Source organism: Oncorhynchus clarkii, chromosome 9 (genome assembly GCF_045791955.1).
Source record: "Oncorhynchus clarkii lewisi isolate Uvic-CL-2024 chromosome 9, UVic_Ocla_1.0, whole genome shotgun sequence".
In the NCBI taxonomy this organism is placed as follows: domain Eukaryota; kingdom Metazoa; phylum Chordata; class Actinopteri; order Salmoniformes; family Salmonidae; genus Oncorhynchus; species Oncorhynchus clarkii.
The window spans coordinates 18,539,845-18,559,901 of NC_092155.1; the positions used below are offsets into that span (position 1 = coordinate 18,539,845).

General features: G+C 46.6%; 1 protein-coding gene across 1 annotated transcript in view; it reads right to left on the reverse strand.

Moving 5' to 3' along the window:
• Positions 1-20,057, reverse strand: part of LOC139416034 (lysine-specific demethylase 6B-like) — a 285,869-nt gene that overhangs the window by 223,170 nt on the left and 42,642 nt on the right. Inside the window, exon 3 of the mRNA XM_071164270.1 lies at positions 3,248-3,324. The gene's annotated coding sequence lies outside the window, so the exon portion shown is untranslated. The remainder of the gene's footprint in view (positions 1-3,247; positions 3,325-20,057) is intronic.

The window sequence follows — 20,057 nt, forward strand, 5'->3', positions numbered from 1 at the left end:
TTGCTCGTACATGCTTTTCAGTTCTGCCCAAACGTTTTATATGGGATTGAGGTCAGGGCTTTGTGATGGCCACTCCAATACCTTGACTTTGTTGTCCTTAAGCCATTTTGCCACAACTTTGGAAGTATGCTTGAGGTCATTGTCCATTTGGAAGACCCATTTGTGACCAAGCTTTAACTTCCTGAGTGATGTCTTGAGATGTAGCTTCAATATATCCACATAATTTTTCTTCCACATGATGCCATCTATTTTGTGAAGTGCACCAATCCCTCCTGCAGCAATGCACCCCCACAACATGATGCTTCACGGTTGGGATGGTGTTCTTCAGTCATTATAGCCAAACAGTTCTATTTTTGTTTCATCAGACCAGAGAACATAGTTAGCACCGGTAAAGTTGTCTGTTTCGTTTAAAGACAGGGAAGAAAACAATAACTCGAAAATAGTGGAAAGATTGGTCCTCTGAAAAATGTCCAAATGTCATCAGTTTGGCCTGCTTTAAAGAAATGAAAAGCTGAGTAAACGAGGACACACGTTTCTGATAAGACTTCAGTTCATTTTGGGTGCATAGTTTATGTGGTTGAAATACTGTCCGCTTGCATAACGGTGTCAAAGCTAACACATTACACTCGCAGTAGCATTTTCTCAAGAGATGCTGAAAGATAGAAATCATATTTCTCCTGTTCCCGAGACAAAATGAACATTTGTTGTACAATTTTACTTCAAGAAAAGCATAATTCTGCAAGAGTTAATATAGGTTATAGGCTTACAGTCAGTGTCCATATTTCACTTACTATTCCATTTAACCCATCTGAACTTCAATGAGGAATATTCTGTTTATTCATGTATACAGGGATACACATGAGTGGGATATCAAAGGTGCATGTAAACAGCTTATCCCGAATAAGACCTTAAGTGGGATATGAGCTCCAACCCGAAATAATGTTTGCATGTCAACGTGGTCAGTGTGTTTTCATATTGTAGTGAAAGACAGAGCTACATTCTCACTCTAAACACTATCTACCTATCATCTTGAGCAATGAATTCACAATCAGTCCAAATTGTACGTGTACCGACTGACACTGAAAGAGATGAACTCTCAAAGCTATGTCTGTTAACACCTTTTCTTCTCCGAGAGGCCTGCAAGTTCAATGTGTTCTTTTCAACACCCCCCTTCTCTCTTTCTCTTAACCCTTTCTTCTTGCTATTCATCTGCCTCTCTGTCAAATCATAACATCTCAGCACTAGGTCCTTGGGTTCAAGCTTAAGTGTGTCTTTGTGTGTTTGTGTTTACACATACACACGGGTGTTGAGTACACAAAAGCAAAGCTTTTTCAACCATAGAGCAATCTATAGAGGAGAAAACATCAGACACACTCATATCTTACATTCAGTACAAACACACACAAACACATGCAAGCACACACACACACACACACACACACACTTCACTTCAGGGGTTGCTGCAGTTCTTCAAGAGCTGGTCAATCAAAAACCTCAACACCTTCTATCGTACACACACACACACACACACACACACACACACACACACACACACACACACACACACACACACACACACACACACACACACATACACCACATGTGTCAGAAACATGTCATGTTCATATATAATAAATAGCAACACCATCAGACAGACAGTCTAATGGGAGAGCTGGAGTATGAGCATTAGAACAGTCTGCAGAGAACAAAGAGAGGGGGAGGAGAGAGAGAGATGGGGAGAGAGAGAGGGAGAGGGAGGGATGAGAGAGAGAGGGAGAGGGGGAGAGAGAGAGAGAAAGGGGGAGGGAGGCAGGAGCGAGAGGGAGAGAGTCGGAGGGAGAGAGAGAGAGGGATAGGGGGAGAGAGGGAGAGAAAGAGGGAGGAGAGAGAGACGGAGGAGAGATGGAGGAGAGAAAGAGGAGAGTGGGAGAGCAACAGAGAATGCGGTTGAAGATGTATGTGTATGTGAAATTGTGAGTGTGTGTCAGTAAGGTACATATGTCCCAGCAGGACTGTGTGATAGTGAGTGTGAAGGCGTGTGTGTGTGTGTGAAGGCGTGTGTGTGTGTGTGTGCGTGTGCGTGTGCGTGTGCGTGTGCGTGTGTGTGTGTGTGTGATGTTCGCGGAGCTGGCTGTTGGTCATGATCTTTTCATAGCCCCTTTTCTATCGTCTTTCATTAACATCTGATACCTCCACCCATCTGTTCACAAAGAGAGGGAGAGAGAGCACGAGAGAGAGAGATAACGAGAGATAAAGATAGGGAGAGAGAGCATGAGAGAGAGAGATAACGAGAGATAAAGATAGGGAGAGAGAGTACGAGAGAGAGAGATAACGAGAGATAAAGATAGGGAGAGAGAGCACGAGAGAGAGATAACGAGAGACAGAGAGAGGGAGAGAGAGTGAGAACGAGAGAGGGGAGAGGTGACAGGAGCATGCAGAGCTGGCTATCACTCTTCCTCTCTCTTCCTCTTTATCTTCTGCTCATTCTTTGTCTCCCTCCCACCTCCTCTCTCTCTCAGTATGGCTCGACCTTCCCTCCCTCCCTCCTCCTCTCTCTCAATCCCTCCTGCCTCCTCTTTCTCTCAGCATGGCTCGACCTTCCCTCCCTCCCTCCCTATCCCTCCCACACTCCCTCCCTCCCTCCTCCCTCCTCTCTCTCAATCCCTCCTGCCTCCTCTCTCTCTCAGCATGGCTCGACCTTCCCTCCCTCCCTCCCTCCCTCCCTCCCTCCCTCCCTCCCTCCTCCTCTCTCTCAATCCCTCCTGCCTCCTCTCTCTCTCAGCATGGCTCGACCCTCCCTCCCTATCCCTCCTGCCTCCTCTTTCTCTCAGCATGGCTCGACCTTCCCTCCCTCCCTCCCTCCCTCCCTCCCTCCCTCCCTCCCTCCTGCCTCCTCTTTCTCTCAGCATGGCTCGACCCTCCCTCCCTCCCTCTCAGCATGGCTTGACCTGTGTGAATATCTGTCTGAGTGACCGGCTCCCTCCTCCTCCTCTCTTTCTTCCTCATTCTCCCCCTCCTCTCTCCTTCCTCCACTCTGCATCCTCCCTCCTCCTCTTTTCTCTTTCGTCTCCCCTGAGTAGAGACAGAATGGAGCTCAGCTTTCTATAAGAACCCTAGCAGGTGTGTGTGTGTCTGTCTTTCAACAAGGGACTCTCATCCCATTTCCAGCTCATGGCTCAGCCAACCAACTGGCACAGCAGTGCATCGATAATCTATTAGAGCGCTCACACACATAAACATGTCTCACCTGCCAGTGTTGTCCTCCCACCATGTCTGTTCTGTGTGTGTGGGTGTGTACCTGCGTGGGCCGGGTATCGCCTGTACCTGCAACACAAGCACACAACAGCTGTGAATAACATACACACACACACACACTGGTAAGCACACAGACACAGACAGACACTAAAAGCCTTTGACAGTCAGATACCTATAGTATGTTGGACATGTACAGCGTAGATGCCTGGATCCAGGTCAATACCAACACTTCTGGGGCCTCCCGGGTGGTCTAGGGCACTGAATTGCAGTGCTAGCTGTGCCACCAGAGACTCTGGGTTCGAGCCCAGGCTCTGTCGCAGCCGGCCGCGACCGGGAGGTCCATGGGGCGACGCACAATTGGCCTAGCGTCGTCTGGGTTAGGCCGGTAGGGATATCCTTGTCTCATCGCGCATGAGACAAGATAGTAACTACTAACAATTGGATACCACGTACCATTAATTTTTTTAATTGAAATATCATCACTTCTAATCATGAATCAGATGAGGAAGCAAACCAGCCGGTTTCCATTGTAACACACCATACTCCACTACTAACCCCATAACACAACATCAGGAGCAGTGGTGATTAGAGATGCTGGAGTGGAGACAGCCATTATACCCTCCACTCAGCCAGCCAAGTCACCCAGGAACACACACCCCCCCCTACATCTAATGAGTGTCCAGGAGCAGTGGTGATTAGAGATGCTGGAGTGGAGACAGCCATTATACCCTCCACTCAGCCAGCCAAGTCACCCACGAGCACACACCCCCCCTACATCTAACGAGTGTCCAGGAGCAGCGGTGATTAGAGATGCTGGAGTGGAGACAGCCATTATACCCTCCACTCAGCCAGCCAAGTCACCCACGAACACACACACCCCCCTACATCTAACGAGTGTCCAGGAGCAGTGGTGATTAGAGATGCTGGAGTGGAGACAGCCATTATACCTTCCACTTAGCCAGCCAAGTCACCCACGAACACACACACACACACACACACACACACACACACACACACACACACACACACACACACACACACACACACACCCCTACATCTAACGAGTGTCCAGGAGCAGTGGTGATTAGAGATGCTGGAGTGGAGACAGCCATTATACCCTCCACTTAGCCAGCCAAGTCACCCAGGAACACACACCTACATCTAATGAGTGTCCAGGAGCAGTGGTGATTAGAGATGCTGGAGTGGAGACAGCCATTATACCCTCCACTTAGCCAGCCAAGTCACCCACGAACACACACCCCCCCCCCCCCCCCCCCCCCCCTACATCTAACGAGTGTCCAGGAGCAGTGGTGATTAGAGATGCTGGAGTGGAGACAGCCATTATACCCTCCACTTAGCCAGCCAAGTCACCCACGGACACACCGGTCGGTCGAGACACACCCTGGCACTTACCACACAACACACGCATCATAACAGTTAAAAGTGACATGTGTGTACGTGACTAACATGTGTATGTGACCAATAGCATTTGATTTGATTTGGCATATCGTTACAGTGGCAAATGTGTCTGTATTCGCACAGCATCGACATGTCAACCTACAGTAAGGCATCCTCAGCTAGCCTAACAGTGCCTTCGGAAAGTATTCAGACCCCTTCACTTTTCCACATTTTGTCACGTTACAGCCTTATTCTTTAAATCCTCAATCTACACACATTACCCCATAATGTGGGGCAAAACAGTTGTATTTGTATTTTTTTATATCACATTTACATAAGTATTTAGACCCTTTCCTCTGTACTTTGTTGAAGCACCTTTGGCAGCGATCAAAGCCTTCAGTCTTATTGGGTGTGACACTACAAGCTTGGCACACCTGTATTTGGGGAGTTTCTCCCATTCTTCTCTGCAGATCCTCTCAAGCTGCACAGCTATTTTCAGGTCTCTCCAGAGATGTTCGATCGGGTTCAAGTCCGGGATCAGGCTGGACCACTCAAGGACATTCAGAGACTTGTCCCAAAGCAACTCCTGCATTGTCTTGGCTGTGTGCCCCCAGTCCTGAGCGCTGTGGAGCAGGTTTTCAACAAGGATCTCACTATACTTTGCTACGTTCCACTTTGCCTCGATCCTGACTAGTCTCCCAGTTCCTGAGCTGAAAAACATCCCCAAAGCATGATGCTGCCACCACCATGCTTCACTGTAGGGATGATGCCAGGTTTCCTTCAAATGTGACGCTTGGCATTCAGGCCAAAGAGTTCAATCTTGGTTTCATCAGACCAGAGAATCTTGTTTGTCATGGTCTGAGAGTCTTTAGGTGGCTTTTGGCAAACTCCAAGCGGGCTGTCATGTGCCTTTTTATTTTTTATTTTTTACTTCTGATGGGCAGGTGGCACGGTAGTGTCCCACCTGGGCAACATCCGGTGAAATTGCAGCATGCGAAATTGAAACTACAGAATTACAAATAGTTAACTTTAATAAAATCAGAAGTGCAATACATCAAAATAAAGCTTAATTTATTGTTAATCCAGCTGTTGTGTCAGATTACGAAAAGGCTTTATGGCGAAAGCACACCATGCGATTATCTGAGGACAGCACCCGCATACATAACCATGAAAACATATTTCAACCAGGCAGGTGCGACACAAAAGTCAGAAATTGCGATATAAAAATGCATCAAAATTACCTTTGATGATCTTCTTCTGTTGGCACTCCAAAAGGTCCCAGTTACATCACAAATGGTCCTTTTGTTCGATAATGTCCTTTGTATCCATAAAAACTCAGTTTAGCTGGCGCGATTCAGTCAATAATCCATTCAGTTTCCCTCCATCAAAATGCACACAAAATGAATCCTAAACGTTACTAATAAACGTTTGAAAACAAGTCAAACAACGTTTATAATCAAACCTTAGGTAAAAAAAAATGTATCAAAGAACGCGTTCTCATTCACACGCTTGGAAACACTACAGCCAAAATGGGAGCCACCTAGAAAAACTACAATTTCTGGCAAATTTTTCCAAAAACCAGCCTGAAACTCTTTCTAAAGACTGTTGACATCTAGTGGAAGCCCTAGGAACTGCAATCGGGCACGATTTCGCCCTATTATAAAAGTGCCAGCCATTGAAATCAGTGGTAGAATGATTTTTTTTTGGTTGGGGGGTTGGTTTGTCTTTGGGGTTTCTCCTGCCATTTCAGTTCTGTTATACTCACAGACATTATTTTAACCGTTTTAAAAACTTTAGCGTGTTTTCTATCCAAATCTATCCAGATATACAGTGGGGCAAAAAAGTATTTAGTCAGCCACCAATTTAAGTTCTCCCACTTAAAAAGATGAGAGAGGCCTGTAATTTTCATCATAGGTACACTTCAACTATGACAGACAAAATGATATTTTTTTTAAAAATGAATTTCTTTGCAAATTATGGTGGAAAATAAGTATTTGGTCAATAACAAAAGTTTATCTCAATACTTTGTTATATACCCTTTGTTGGCAATGACAGAGGTCAAACGTTTTCTGTAAGTCTTCACAAGGTTTTCACACACTGGGCCTGAGTAACAGGCAGTTTACTTTGGGCACACTTTTCATCCGGACGTGAAAATACTGCCCCCTACCCAGAGAGGTTAATGAGTGGCTTCCGTCTGGCCACACTACCATAAAGGCCTGATTGGTGATGTGGTGCATAGATGGTTGTCCTTCTGGAATGTTCTCCCATCTCAACAGAGGAACTCTGGAGCTCAGTCAGAGTGACCATTTGATTCTTGGTTACCTCCCTGACCAAGGCCCTTCTCCCCCGATTACTCAGTTTGGCCAGGCAGCCAGCTCTAGAAAGAGTCTTGGTGGTTCCAAACGTCTTCCATTTAAGAATGATGGAGGCCACTGTGTTCTTGGGTACCTTCAGAAATGTTTTGGTACCCTTTCCCAGATCTGTGCCTCGACACAATCCTGTCTCGGAGCTCTACGGATAATTCCTTCGACCTCATAGCTTGGTTTTTGCTCTGACATGGACTGTTAACTCTGGGATCTTATATAGACAGGTGTGTGCCTTTCCAAATCATGTCCAATCAATTTAATTTACCACAGGTGGACTCCAATCAAGTTGTAGAAACACCTGAACTCAATTTCGAGTCTCATAGCAAAGGGTCTGAACACTTATATAAATACGGTGCATTTTTTATTTGTAAACATAAAAAATAAAAACTGTTTTTGCTTGGTCATCATGGGGTATTGTGTGTAGATTGCTGAGAAAAAAAAAATATATTTATTCCATTTTAGAATAAGGCTGTAACGTAACAAAATGTGAAAAAAGTCAAGGAGTCTGAATACTTTCACTGTATAGGCACTGTATATAACGTAGCTGACCATCTCATCCGCAGAAACACACAGGGGCCCCAGCATTTCCTGTTTAGGCTAAGCTTGTTTATCGGAACGTGTGTGTGTGTATCTGTGGGAATTGGGGTTGCTCACAAAAAGTCTCAATGACATCATACCCAAACAGCAGGAAGACAAAACATTTCAGCGAAATCCTAAATATTCCATAATTCAAATTTCTCTAAGAACAATCTCCAGGATTCCAACATTCTGGAATTCTTCCTCTGATTATCTCCCTGCTACAGTCTGGCAGCAGAGAGAGAGAGAGAGAAGAGAGAAGAGAGAGAGAGCGAGAGAGAGAGAGAGAGGGGAGAGAAGAGAGAAAAGAGAGAGAGAGAGACAGACAGACAGAGAGAAGAGATAGGAGAGAGAGAGAGAGGAAGGGAGGAGAAGTCTTGTTTTAAGAAGTTGGGAATCTTGCTGTGCTTGCAGTTTGCCTGTGGCCATGTTTAGTGAGCATTGAGGAATGTGCCTGCTCTGTGTTTCCCCCACTCTCCTTCCTTTAGGAGACAGAGGAGAGGAAAAGGTAGGTGCCTACACTACAGAAAGCTGGGCTAACTCAGATCTGCCTGACAACAGTCTTGGGCCACACACACACTCACACGCTTTCATGCAAACATGCACACTTTAACGCAAACATCCTACACAAACGCACACAAGCACTTGTGCAAACACACACATAAAGACACACAAACATTTTTAGAAGTGTCATTTATACTCAGTTTGCCATAAATACTGAAGCTGCACTGTGGCACGCAAATCTATGGAATGAACAGTATGTAGGCCTATGGTATACATAAATACATATGAGGTCGGGAGAGGAAGAGCTATATTCAGTATACACACAGTATACACAGTATACACACATAGAACTACAAACACACACAGGCACATGCAAAACCACACACACAACTACACATTGCATGCATACCAGCACACTACACACACACACACATAAAACATTCTTAGCCTCAAATATACACACTTAAAGATATACAAATGTACGTATACAAACAGCTAAGGTCACCAGGCCTATCGGGTGTACACCGTGCGGCAGCTGAAGCACACTTGCATTGCACACAAAGCCCAAAAGCAAACCAGTCCCAACACCCACTCAGTCATACTGTCACCTGTTTAACCTGCTGAGAGAGGGAGGAGAGACAGGGAGGGAGGAGAGACAGGGAGGGAGGGAGGGAGGGAGGGAGGGAGGGAGGGAGGGAGGGAGGGAGGGAGAGAGAGAGAGAGAGAGAGAATGAAGAGACCGAGAGGGAGGGAGAACAAGAAAAAGAAAAAGAGAGATATACATCGAGAGGGCAGGGGACAGAGGGAGAAAGAAAGAAGGGAGAGAGAAACAGAGGGGGAAAGAGGAGAGAGAAAGGAGGAGAGCAGAGAGACCTAATTCGACATCTCTCCCCCGTCTCATCTCTTTAATTATCTCACACACCTGGGATAGTTATCCCTCTTGGAATCAGAGAATTCCCACCAGCAACCAGCCGAACTCGCAATTAAAATACAACTTCATCTAATTAGTTGTCATTTTTTTCACCCTTCCTCCCCCCTCACTTTCTCTCTCTATACCTCCTTCTCCCTCTCTCTACCTCTCTCCCTCCTTTTCTCTCTCTCTCTCCTTCATTCCCCCTCTCTCTTCTCTGTTCCACAGGGGTGTTCAGGATGCTGTAGGATGATGTGAGTGAGACTGAACTTCTAACTATTCCAACGTTTACAAGCTGAACTAATCAATGAGGACAGGATGCATGAGACAGCACATTCCTAGTTTCCTCAACGAGCAATGGGGGGCTCGCACTCTCACATACTGAGTGTGTTTAACTTGGGGCGAAATACCGTATACTGGTAGGCTTAGGTGGTACACCGTACATACCATATACAGGGGTATTTGGAAATAGCCACAAGATGGTTGTTCAATACTGTCAAAACTAGGGTCTTGTCTAAAAGTGAATATTTGTAGCAGCTTTTTTCTGTCAACTTGTGCAATACGTTATCAGATAAACAAGATTGCGTTCTTCATTTCACCTGTCACATCATTTATCATTATGAAGCTTACTGGTAGTCCTCAGTCTGTTTACAAGCACACAACGACCAGAGACTGTAGCCTTGTGAGTCACACACTGCTGTGCAGCACGTACACCAGATGATCTAGTTACAGCATGGAATTCACAACTTCTGTGCATGCAGAAAACTTTGAGTAGCATCTTGAGTAGCATCTTGTTTGAGTAGCATCTTGTTTAACTTGTTTAACTTCATGAGCTGGCATGAGCTGTCCTGCAAATAGTTTAGGTCAAAGACTATAAAATGTTCGCAATGCACTCATTAGCCTGATTTATGGTATTTTACAAGTACTTGCTAGCATCGCTAACCTTCGGATTACAGAAGCTGTGGGGGTTGAAAATAGCGCCCCTTGTGCTCAGTGCCGGTAATACCGTATATCCCGGGATGGCACATGGTAGGTATGAAGATATCACCATCTGGATACCGCTCATGCCTAGTATTTCGACAAAAAGAAATACCCCGCCTCTCCACTTCACGGGCGCTGCGGGGGTGCGTGCTACGCCACTGCTTATAACCAGAAGTCAACTATACGGCCAAATAAATGACATCCAACTTAGGGATCAAGATCCATGTTGCCTAAACTTTTTATTTATGATAGAGAAATGGTATGAAAATCTGGATATCGCCCAACCCTGGTGTGTGTGTATATACACTACCGGTCAGACGTTTTACAACACCTACTCATTCAAGGGTTTTTCTTTATTTTTACTATTTTCTACATTGTAGAATAATAGTGAAGGCATCAAAACTATGAAATAACACATATGGAATCATGTAGTAATCCAAAAGTGTTAAAAACATTTAAATATATTTTATATTTGAGATTCTTCAGTAGCCACCCTTTGCCTTGATGACAGCTTTGCACACTCTTGGCATTCTCTCAACCAGCTTCATGAGGTAGTCACCTGAAATGCATTTCAATTAACAGGTATGCCTTCTTAAAAGTTAATTTGTGGAATTTCTTTCCTTCTTAATGCGTTTGAGCCCATCAGTTGTGTTGTGACAAGGTAGGGGTTGTATACAGAAGATAGCCCTATTTGGTTAAAGAGCAAGTCCATATAATGCCAAGAACAGCTCAAATAAGCACAGAGAAACGACAGTCCATCATTACTTTAAGACATGAAGGTCAGTCGATACGAAACATTTGAAGAACTTTGAAAGTTTCTTCAAGTGCAGTCGCAAAAACCATCAAGCGCTATGATGAAACTGGCTCTCATGAGCACCGCCACAGAGTTACCCAGAGTTACTTCTGCTGCAGAGGATAAGTTAATTATGCTTACCAGCCTCAGAAATTGCAGCCCAAATAATTACATCACAGAGTTCAAGTAACAGACACATCTCAACATCCACTATTCAGAGGAGACTGTGTGAATCAGGCCTTCATGGTCGAATTGCTGCAAAGAAATCACTACTAAAGGACACCAATAACAAGAAGAGACTTGCTTGGGCCAAGAAACATGAGCAATGGACATTAGACCGGTGGAAATTTGTTCCAACCGCCATGTCTTTTTGAGGGTGGGTGAACAGATGATCTCCGCATGTATATTTCCCACTGTGAAGCATGGAGGAGGTGTGATGATGTGGGGGTGCTTTGCTGGTGATACTGTCAGTGATTTATTTAGAATTCAAGGCACACTTAACCAGCATGGCTACCACAGCATTCTGCAGCGATACGCCATCCCATCTGGTTTGCACTTAGTGGGACTATCATTTGTTTTTCAACAGGACAATGACCCAACACTACTCCAGGCTGTGTAAGAGCTATTTGACCAAGAAGCAGAGTGATGGAGTGCGGCATCAGATGACCTGGCCTCCAAAATCCACCGACCTCGACCAAATTGAGATGGCTTGGGATGAGTCGGAGTGAAGGAAAAGCAGCCAACAAACGCTCAGCATATGTGGAATGAGTAGGTGTTCTAAAACTTTTGACCGGTAGTGTATATCGCTATGCTTTTGTGTGTGTGTGTGTGTGTGTGTGTGTGTGTGTGTGTGTGTGTGTGTGTGTGTGTGTGTGTGTATCTATGCCTATGTAGGTTTGTCAATGACTCTTTCTGTCTGTGTGTGTGTGTCTGTCAGATGTGGACACAGTTATTTATTTAGTAAGCGCCCCCTCCCCCACTAGGCCTGGTTGCTAGGACACCTGCTTAGGGCACGTGCAAAGGCATGGCCGGTCTGTCCTGACCTCTCACCCCTGGCAGAGCGACCTTTGTGACCCGAGGCTTTCATCTGATGACCAGTCCCCCTGACCTCTCACCTCTGATCTGCTGCTACGACCAATGAAGGCTCTGGCTTGCTGACGTGTGTGTGTGTGTGTGTGTGTGTGTGTGTGTGTGTGTGTGTGTGTGTGTGTGTGTGTGTGTGTGTGTGTGTGTGTGTGTGTGTGCGTCTGTGTCATGTCTTCTCTAGTGATGGCTCTAAAAGCCCTCCTGTATGGTGGAAGGGGCTTGTTGCTGCTCTGTGCTGCTGCTAGAAAGGGGAGATCTAACTGAAAGCATTTCTCAAAATAGAGTTTCTACACACATGATACAAGAGAAAGCAAACACACACACCCACACACACACAGAAGTGGTGCGCGGGTCAGCTGTTTGTTCACCCGCACAGCAATTGATCATAACCCATCCACAACCGTACGACCATATGTGATAAAGTGAAAATCTGAGGCCTGCACACTCTAACCAGCTACTATAGAAGATACGCTACAGTCAGAAACAGAGGAACGATCTCTTGACAGGGGGTTCAGGATTTAGATATGTTTCTACTTATAATATTCAACATTTTGGTAGGTTACTTGCTAGTCAACTTGTCTATAATTAGATACATGCAGCTGCTCTTCTGTCATTATATGTTGCCCTAGAAGACTAAATAAACCATTGCTCACCAGAATGTCATAAATCGATAGAATGAATGCTTCAATCTAGTTGACATCAGTGAAGCTCTGTCATCTCCGGTTTAGGAACCGGGGAAAAAATGCAATAACAAAAAAAACTAACAAAATGGGAAAGATTTTCTGTGCAAAAGTTCCAAATCAGTTTGACCAGTTGTAAGGAAAGAGAAAGCTGTGAAAATGACACAACATGTTTCTGATAAAATGTAAGTTCGGCTTGGAGGCATATTTTCTGTGGTTGGAATACTATCTTGTATGATGCTGATAAAGATAGCACCACTGCAGAAGGTCCCTAACTGGGCATATGCATTCACTCAAGATACCGAAATAAATAAATCATTTTTGTTCCCAAGTAAAAATATTGCCTGCATTTGGTGTATAATTCCAATACCAGAAATGCTTCATTCTGCGTTCTGTGTCTGAGTTAATATTAAGACTATGTGAGAGGTTATAAGACGAGTATCCAGATGTAATTTTCCATTTAACCCATCTGAACAGTAGACTACAGTTCCCTTGACGTGTCATAGGTCTATTTGAAGTCCCCGTCTTGGAACTGTCGAATTTGCATAGCACCTCACAATCATCGCACGTCACATAGCTGGCAATGCTATCATCCTCTTCTACCACTTAACCAAATCTTTTCCAAACATGACTTTTCTGGCCCTCCCTTCTCTTTACTTTCAATTCTCCATTTCACAGCTGTTGTCTTGTTGAATTCTAATCCTACATTGTGCTTTTTGCCTTTGTGGATCGATATATTTTTTTTTTACCCGTTCCCAAAAGCACTTGGCGTGTAGGGTATTGGGCGTGTAGGGTATTGGGCGTGTAGGGTATTGGGCGTGTAGGGTATTGGGCGTGTAGGGTATTGGGCGTGTAGGGTATTGGGCGTGTAGGGTATTGGGCGTGTAGGGTATTTGGCGTGTAGGGTATTGGGCGTGTAGGGTATTTTGCGTTTAGGGTATTTTGCGTTTAGGGAACTTGGCGTGTAGGGTATTTGGCGTGTAGGGTATTTTGCGTGTAGGGAACTTGGAGTGTAGGGTATTTTGCGTGCAGGGTATTTTGCGTGTAGGGTATTTTGCGTGTAGGGTATTTTGCGTGTAGGGTATTTTGCGTGTAGGGTATTTGGCGTGTAGGGAACTTGGCGTGTAGGGAACTTGGCGTGTAGGGTATTTGGCGTGTAGGGTATTTTGCGTGTAGGGAACTTGGCATGTAGGGAATTTGGCATGTAGGGAACTTGGCGTGTAGGGAACTTGGCGTGTAGGGAACTTGGCGTGTAGGGTATTTTGCGTGTAGGGTATTTGGCATGTAGGGTATTTGGCGTGTAGGGAATTTGGCATGTAGGGTATTTGATGTGTAGGGAACTTGGCGTGTAGGGTTTTTTGCGTGTAGGGTATTTTGCGTGTAGGGTATTTGGCATGTAGGGAACTTGGCGTATAGGGTATTTGGCGTGTAGGGAACTTGGCGTGTAGGGAACTTGGCGTGTAGGGTATTTGGCGTGTAGGGAACTTGGCGTGTAGGGAACTTGGCGTGTAGGGAACTTGGCGTGTAGGGTATTTGGCGTGTAGGGAACTTGGCGTGTTTTGTATTTGGCGTGTAGGGAACTTGGCGTGTAGGGTATTTGGCGTGTAGGGAACTTGGCGTGTAGGGTATTTGGCGTGTAGGGAACTTGGCGTGTAGGGTATTTGGCATGTAGGGAACTTGGCGTGTAGGGTATTTGGCGTGTAGGGTATTTGGCGTGTAGGGTATTTGGCGTGTAGGGTATTTGGCGTGTAGGGAACTTGGCGTGTAGGGTATTTGGCGTGTAGGGAACTTGGCGTGTAGGGTATTTGGCGTGTAGGGAACTTGGCGTGTAGGGTATTTGGCGTGTAGGGAACTTGGCGTGTAGGGTATTTGGCGTGTAGGGAACTTGGCGTGTAGGGAACTTGGCGTGTAGGGTATTTGATGTGTAGGGAACTTGGCGTGTAGGGTATTTGGCGTGTAGGGGACTTGGCGTGTAGGGAACTTGGCGTGTAGGGTATTTTGCATGTAGGGTATTTGGCGTGTAGGGTATTTGGCGTGTATTGTATTTGGCGTGTAGGGAACTTGGCGTGTAGGGTATTTGGCGTGTAGGGAACTTGGCGTGTAGGTTATTTGGCATGTAGGGAACTTGGCATGTAGGGTTTTTTGCGTGTAGGGTATTTGGCGTGTAGGGTATTTGGCGTGTAGGGAACTTGGCGTGTAGGGTTTTTTGCGTGTAGGGTATTTTGCGTGTAGGGTATTTGGCGTGTAGGGAACTTGGCATGTAGGGTATTTGGCGTGTAGGGAACTTGGCATGTAGGGTTTTTTGCGTGTAGGGTATTTGGCGTGTAGGGTATTTGGCGTGTAGGGAACTTGGCGTGTAGGGTATTTGGCGTGTAGGGAACTTGGCGTGTAGGGAACTTGGCGTGTAGGGTATATGACGTGTAGGGAACTTGGCATGTAGGGTTTTTTGCGTGTAGGGTATTTGGCGTGTAGGGTATTTGGCGTGTAGGGAACTTGGCGTGTAGGGTATTTGATGTGTAGGGAACTTGGCGTGTAGGGTATTTTGCGTGTAGGGTATTTTGCGTGTAGGGTATTTGGCATGTAGGGAACTTGGCGTATAGGGTATTTGGCGTGTAGGGAACTTGGCGTGTAGGGAACTTGGCGTGTAGGGTATTTGGCGTGTAGGGAACTTGGCGTGTAGGGAACTTGGCGTGTAGGGTATTTGGCGTGTAGGGAACTTGGCGTGTTTTGTATTTGGCGTGTAGGGAACATGGCGTGTAGGGTATTTGGCGTGTAGGGAACTTTGCGTGTAGGGTATTTGGGGTGTAGGGAACTTGGCGTGTAGGGTATTTGGCATGTAGGGAACTTGGCGTGTAGGATATTTGGCATGTAGGGTATTTGGCGTGTAGGGTATTTGGCGTGTAGGGTATTTGGCGTGTAGGGTATGTTGCGTGTAGGGTATTTTGCGTGTAGGGTATTTTGCGTGTAGGGTATTTGGCGTGTAGGGAACTTGGCGTGTAGGGAAGTTGGCGTGTAGGGTATTTGGCGTGTAGGGTATTTTGCGTGTAGGGAACTTGGCATGTAGGGAATTTGGCATGTAGGGAACTTGGCGTGTAGGGAACTTGGCGTGTAGGGAACTTGGCGTGTAGGGTATTTTGCGTGTAGGGTATTTGGCATGTAGGGTATTTGGCGTGTAGGGAATTTGGCATGTAGGGTATTTGATGTGTAGGGAACTTGGCGTGTAGGGTTTTTTGCGTGTAGGGTATTTTGCGTGTAGGGTATTTGGCATGTAGGGAACTTGGCGTATAGGGTATTTGGCGTGTAGGGAACTTGGCGTGTAGGGAACTTGGCGTGTAGGGTATTTGGCGTGTAGGGAACTTGGCGTGTAGGGAACTTGGCGTGTAGGGAACTTGGCGTGTAGGGTATTTGGCGTGTAGGGAACTTGGCGTGTTTTGTATTTGGCGTGTAGGGAACTTGGCGTGTAGGGAACTTGGCGTGTAGGGACCTTGGCGTGTAGGGTAATTGGCGTGTAGGGAACTTGGCGTGTAGGGTATTTGGCATGTAGGGAACTTGGCGTGTAGGGTATTTGGCGTGTAGGGTATTTGGCGTGTAGGGTATTTGGCGTGTAGGGTATTTGGCGTGTAGGGAACTTGGCGTGTAGGGTATTTGGCGTGTAGGGAACTTGGCGTGTAGGGTATTTGGCGTGTAGGGAACTTGGCGTGTAGGGTATTTGGCGTGTAGGGAACTTGGCGTGTAGGGTATTTGGCGTGTAGGGAACTTGGCGTGTAGGGAACTTGGCGTGTAGGGTATTTGATGTGTAGGGAACTTGGCGTGTAGGGTATTTGGCGTTTAGGGGACTTGGCGTGTAGGGAACTTGGCGTGTAGGGTATTTTGCATGTAGAGTATTTGGCGTGTAGGGTATTTGGCGTGTATTGTATTTGGCGTGTAGGGAACTTGGCGTGTAGGGTATTTGGCGTGTAGGGAACTTGGCGTGTCGGTTATTTGGCATGTAGGGAACTTGGCATGTAGGGTTTTTTGCGTGTAGGGTATTTGGCGTGTAGGGTATTTGGCGTGTAGGGAACTTGGCGTGTAGGGTTTTTTGCGTGTAGGGTATTTTGCGTGTAGGGTATTTGGCGTGTAGGGAACTTGACGTGTAGGGTATTGGGCGTGTAGGGAACTTGGCGTGTAGGGTATATGACGTGTAGGGAACTTGGCATGTAGGGTTTTTTGCGTGTAGGGTATTTGGCGTGTAGGATATTTGGCGTGTAGGGAACTTGGCGTGTAGGGTTTTTTGCGTGTAGGGTATTTTGCGTGTAGGGTATTTTGCGTGTAGGGAACTTGGCGTGTAGGGTATTTGGCGTGTAGGGAACTTGGCGTGTAGGGAACTTGGCGTGTAGGGTATATGACGTGTAGGGAACTTGGCATGTAGGGTTTTTTGCGTGTAGGGTATTTGGCGTGTAGGGTATTTGGCGTGTAGGGAACTTGGCGTGTAGGGTATTTGATGTGTAGGGAACTTGGCGTGTAGGGTTTTTTGCGTGTAGGGTATTTTGCGTGTAGGGTATTTGGCATGTAGGGAACTTGGCGTATAGGGTATTTGGCGTGTAGGGAACTTGGCGTGTAGGGAACTTGGCGTGTAGGGTATTTGGCGTGTAGGGAACTTGGCGTGTAGGGAACTTGGCGTGTAGGGTATTTGGCGTGTAGGGAACTTGGCGTGTTTTGTATTTGACGTGTAGGGAACTTGGCGTGTAGGGTATTTGGCGTGTAGGGAACTTGGCGTGTAGGGTATTTGGCGTGTAGGGAACTTGGCGTGTAGGGTATTTGGCATGTAGGGAACTTGGCGTGTAGGATATTTGGCATGTAGGGTATTTGGCGTGTAGGGTATTTGGCGTGTAGGGTATTTGGCGTGTAGGAAACTTGGCGTGTAGGGTATTTGGCGTGTAGGGAACTTGGCGTGTAGGGTATTTGGCGTGTAGGGAACTTGGCGTGTAGGGTATTTGGCGTGTAGGGAACTTGGCGTGTAGGGAACTTGGCGTGTAGGGTATTTGATGTGTAGGGAACTTGGCGTGTAGGGTATTTGGCGTGTAGGGACTTGGCGTGTAGGGAACTTGGCGTGTAGGGTATTTTGCATGTAGGGTATTTGGCGTGTAGGGTATTTGGCGTGTATTGTATTTGGCGTGTAGGGAACTTGGCGTGTAGGGTATTTGGCGTGTAGGGAACTTGGCGTGTAGGGTATTTGGCGTGTAGGGAACTTGGCATGTAGGGTTTTTTGCGTGTAGGGTATTTGGCGTGTAGGGTATTTGGCGTGTAGGGAACTTGGCGTGTAGGATTTTTTGCGTGTAGGGTATTTTGCGTGTAGGGTATTTGGCGTGTAGGGATTTTGGCGTGTAGGGTATTTGGCGTGTAGGGAACATGGCGTGTAGGGAACTTGCCGTGTAGGTTATTTGGCGTGTAGGGAACTTGGCGTGTAGGGTATTTGGCGTGTAGGGTATTTTGCGTGTAGGGAACTTGGCGTGTAGGGAATTTGGCATGTAGGGAACTTGGCGTGTAGGGAACTTGGAGTGTAGGGAACTTGGCGTGTAGGGTATTTTGCGTGTAGGGTATTTGGCATGTAGGGTATTTGGCGTGTAGGGAATTTGGCATGTAGGGTATTTGATGTGTAGGGAACTTGGCGTGTAGGGTATTTTGCGTGCAGGGTAGTTGGCGTGTAGGGAACTTGGCGTGTAGGGAACTGGGCGTGTAGGGAACTTGGCGTGTAGGGTATTTGGCGTGTAGGGAACTTGGCGTGTAGGGTATTTGGCGTGTAGGGAACTTGGCGTGTTTTGTATTTGGCGTGTAGGGAAATTGGCGTGTAAGGTATTTGGCGTGTAGGGAACTTGGCGTGTAGGGTATTTGGCGTGTAGGGAACTTGGCGTGTAGGGTATTTGGCGTGTAGGGAACTTGGCGTGTAGGGTATTTGGCGTGTAGGGTATTTGGCGTGTAGGGTATTTGGCGTGTAGGGAACTTGGCGTGTAGGGTATTTGGCGTGTAGGGAACTTGGCGTGTAGGGTATTTGGCGTGTAGGGAACTTGGCGTGTAGGGTATTTGGCGTGTAGGGAACTTGGTGTGTAGGGTATTTGGCGTGTAGGGAACTTGGCGTGTAGGGAACTTGGCGTGTAGGGTATTTGATGTGTAGGGAACTTGGCGTGTAGGGTATTTGGCGTGTAGGGGACTTGGCGTGTAGGGAACTTGGCGTGTAGGGTATTTGATGTGTAGGGAACTTGGCGTGTAGGGTATTTGGCGTGTAGGGGACTTGGCGTGTAGGGAACTTGGCGTGTAGGGTATTTTGCATGTAGGGTATTTGGCGTGTAGGGTATTTGGCGTGTATGGTATTTGGCGTGTAGGGAACTTGGCGTGTAGGGTATTTTGCGTGTAGGGTATTTGGCATGTAGGGTATTTGGCGTGTAGGGAACTTGGCGTGTAGGGTTTTTTGCGTGTAGGGTATTTTGCGTGTAGGGAACTTGGCGTGTAGGGTATTTGGCGTGTAGGGAACTTGGCGTGTAGGGAACTTGCCGTGTAGGGTATTTGGCGTGTAGGGAACTTGGCGTGTATGGAACTTGGCGTGTAGGGTATTTGGCGTGTAGGGTATTTTGCGTGTAGGGAACTTGGCGTGTAGGGAATTTGGCATGTAGGGAACTTGGCGTGTATGGAACTTGGCGTGTAGGGAACTTGGCGTGTAGGGTATTTTGCGTGTAGGGTATTTGGCGTGTAGGGTATTTGGCGTGTAGGGAATTTGGCATGTAGGGTATTTGATGTGTAGGGAACTTGGCGTGTAGGGTTTTTTGCGTGTAGGGTATTTTGCGTGTAGGGTTTTTGGCATGTAGGGAACTTGGCGTGTAGGGTATTTGGTGTGTAGGGAACTTGGCGTGTAGGGAACTTGGCGTGTAGGGTATTTGGCGTGTAGGGAACTTGGCGTGTAAGGAACTTGGCGTGTAGGGAACTTGGCGTGTTTTGTATTTGGCGTGTAGGGAACTTGGCGTGTAGGGTATTTGGCGTGTAGGGAACTTGGCGTGTAGGGTATTTGGCGTGTAGGGAACTTGGCGTGTAGGGAACTTGGCGTGTAGGGAACTTGGCGTGTAGGGAACTTGGCGTGTAGGGAACTTGGCGTGTAGGGTATTTGGCGTGTAGGGAACTTGGCGTGTAGGGTATTTGGCGTGTAGGGAACTTGGCGTGTAGGGTATTTGGCGTGTAGGGTATTTGGCGTGTAGGGTATTTGGCGTGTAGGGTATTTGGCGTGTAGGGTATTTGGCGTGTAGGGTATTTGGCGTGTAGGGTATTTGGCGTGTAGGGAACTTGGCGTGTAGGGTATTTGACGAGTACAGTTAGACCCTGAAACTTAGGCTTATGCACTAATATCAGATAGCCTAATATAATGAAAGAAAAACCTCAACGTAGCCAATAGATATAAATTGCACAAGAATAATAAATGTATGGATTTATTTACGTATTGTTTCTCTTTCAACCCAGCAGCCACCCACCGGCTCTTTATCCAC